This window comes from Candoia aspera, chromosome 10 (genome assembly GCF_035149785.1).
Source record: "Candoia aspera isolate rCanAsp1 chromosome 10, rCanAsp1.hap2, whole genome shotgun sequence".
Taxonomy (NCBI): domain Eukaryota; kingdom Metazoa; phylum Chordata; class Lepidosauria; order Squamata; family Boidae; genus Candoia; species Candoia aspera.
In genome coordinates this window covers 21,167,957-21,170,622 of record NC_086162.1, presented here as the reverse complement: position 1 = coordinate 21,170,622, position 2,666 = coordinate 21,167,957, and the positions used below count along the sequence as shown (strand labels likewise).

Genomic DNA, 2,666 nt, shown 5'->3' with positions numbered 1-2,666 from the left:
GGATATGTCTTACCATGCCTAGCAATATACATGGAGCTCTCCTTATTTTGGTCACTGCTCAGCCTGCTTTTATTGAGTAATGAATCTTTGGACAAAAAAGGCTCAATATTAGCATAGAATGTACTTATAGAAATTCTGGAGAACTTCTGGGAAATCTCTCTAAGAATTGTTATCATGGGAACCGATTCTTTTCCTTCTTGGAAGCAGCACCACACATTGTGATCCAAGAATATTTCACCTTAAATGTTTAAAGCTTGTGGTTAGAATGATATATTTTCAGACTCTGGTTTTACTACTCTACCTGTCATGAGTACTGATGGCGAGCAGGAGGGGGCCTCTATCCAGGGGGGAAAACGCTTGCGTAGTACTGAGGAATTAAGCAGCCATTCAAAGAGACACAGATCAGACCCGCCTTAACCTTTGGGGGTTTTCTGTCTGGGTTTTTCCCACGCTTCTTCAGTTTGTTAGGATTTTCTGTCTTATGTAGCAGTAATAAACACTAGAGACCTGCTCCTCGTCTCAGCGTGGTTCCTGGCTGTTCGGACACTACCTTTATTCTTCTTGGAAACTAGTAGCAACCAGCTGCAGTGAGCACCTGTTCTAGCTTTAATCGCAAGCAAATGGATTGAGGCTAGAGGTTATTAATCTTCTCAGAATTAGTAGGTGAAGTAGGATTGGGGAAGAGGTGGCTGAGAAAGACTCATGAAGAAACCTTTGATAGTCCTGAAAGATTGATAGTCCTAGCATAAAAAACCAAACCAAACCACCACCTGTCAGGATGGTGCCTCTGCAGAGATCAACAGATATTCCTTCTGATTCCTCCTGCTTCCCTCATATGCCCTATGATCATCAGCCAGATGGAGAGAGAGAGAGAGAGAGATGCATGCCATAGTGCTGTAGGACTATTGATAGCTGAAAGATTGATGGAAGGAAGTGTTGGAGGTCCCAGCAAATCAGCATTCCTCATTAGCATGTGGATGAGTTTGTTCTAGGATGCAGTTCTCTATGTGCTTCTGGAGGAGGCTGTTTGTTGTCCCTCCCACATTCCTTATTCCTACCTTCTTCTACCCTCTGAGAAGGAAGCATGCTGCTGCTGCTGCTTCTTCCATCTGGGGGCCATGCATGGGCCTAGAGTCAGAAGGTTCCCCCTTTCTGCATGCAGCCTTTAGCAGCTATGAGGGCTAAGGATTAATTCAGTTTAGGGAAAGAAAGCAGAACAAGAATAATTTTTCCTGGATGGATGTAACTGGACCAAATAAATAAGACTTTCTTTTTGCTTACTTTTGAACCTACTTTGTCCAAGTGTGTAATTCTTTATGCTTGGGTGGGCTAAGTGTGTAAGATCAATAAGCTATATTTCTCTAATATATGCTCATTAATGCTATTTTAGATAATATTCTTTTCTGTGCATATCTTTTTCGCTGTATTAAGCTCTGCTCCATTCAGTGGTCCTAGCTGTCCACTAATAGTGGAAGGAAGGAAGGAAGGAAGGAAGGGCTGTTGTGTGCAAGCATCTAGTCTCTCTTGCACCCAAGCCTAAATGGACATAGCAGTTAGTAACCAGTTTCCAGATGAGAGGAAATGTGCCCACAAAGACTCAAGCAGCCAACAGGAGCACACCAAATCCCTGCCTCTGATCACATCATTGCCAGCCTCATCACTGAGGCATTGCAGATTCTTCTGACAGCAGAATTTGTGTTGAGGGAAGAAGGAAAATGACACTCTAATAGCAGAACAACCGAAGTCAGGTTGCGCCTTTAAAGAGACTGCATTCCTGGAGTGTTTTTACTGTAAAGTAGTACTCTAAAAAGGTTGTTAAGGTGTGGCAAATTGTTGCATGTCATTTGACCATTAAAAATCAGAATAGAAAGTTTATGAATAAAATAAAATGCAATAGTTTTTCTGCATGGCAAAAAGAAACTCATATTGTCATCCCATTGTACCCTTTCTTCTTTCCTGTGTGATGATTGCCTTTTCTAAAATTACTCTCAGACTCACAAGCAGAAGTACAAAGATATCTGATTTATTAAAGAATAGTATGCAGGCACAAAGAAAGCTGAGAATGATGAAAGTGCACCAAAATCAAACTAAAAACCCTCGGTGCAAATGAGATCCCTCCCCCCATAGAATCTTCTCAAGTTCACATTCCCAGGTGCTCCTAACGGTTTCTGATGGTCTGCGGGAAAAGTCCTTGAGCAAAGTAGATAACCCAAACACATTCCATTGAAATGAACATAGATACAGAGCTCGGTACAAGGTTTCACAGCAGCTGCCTCCCAAACAGAAATGCGTGTCAGCGCCATGGCATGTGAAACGTTACCATGTACAGTGCACATTGAAACAGTGAACATGACATACTGCCCCCCCAAAACAAAAGACTAAGCAGCAGGCTTCAAAGGGTAGGCTGAGTGGAAACGGCGAACTAAATCAGGAGCATTAACGTGGCAAGCGAACACCCATTCGGGATGGGGAAGTGCTTCCAGCGAACCAGATATTGGAGGGTGCCTCGAAGCTTGCGGGAATCAACGATTTCCTTAACTTCAAAGTGCTGCTGGCCGTCAATCATGATCGGAGGAGGAGGAGGTGGTTGGGGATGCCAGCGGGAAGAGGGGTTAGCAGGCTTGAGCAAGCTGCAATGGAAAACAGGGTGCAAGCATTTCAAGTTG

General features: G+C 43.4%; 1 long non-coding RNA gene across 1 annotated transcript; it reads right to left on the bottom strand.

The window, feature by feature from the left end:
• Window positions 1–216: 216 nt before the first annotated feature.
• Window positions 217–926, bottom strand: LOC134503150 (uncharacterized). Its single transcript, XR_010068507.1, has 2 exons — window positions 551–926; window positions 217–301 (listed from the first exon to the last, which is right to left on the bottom strand). It is a non-coding gene; the product is annotated as an uncharacterized LOC134503150 (long non-coding RNA).
• Window positions 927–2,666: the final 1,740 nt, after the last annotated feature.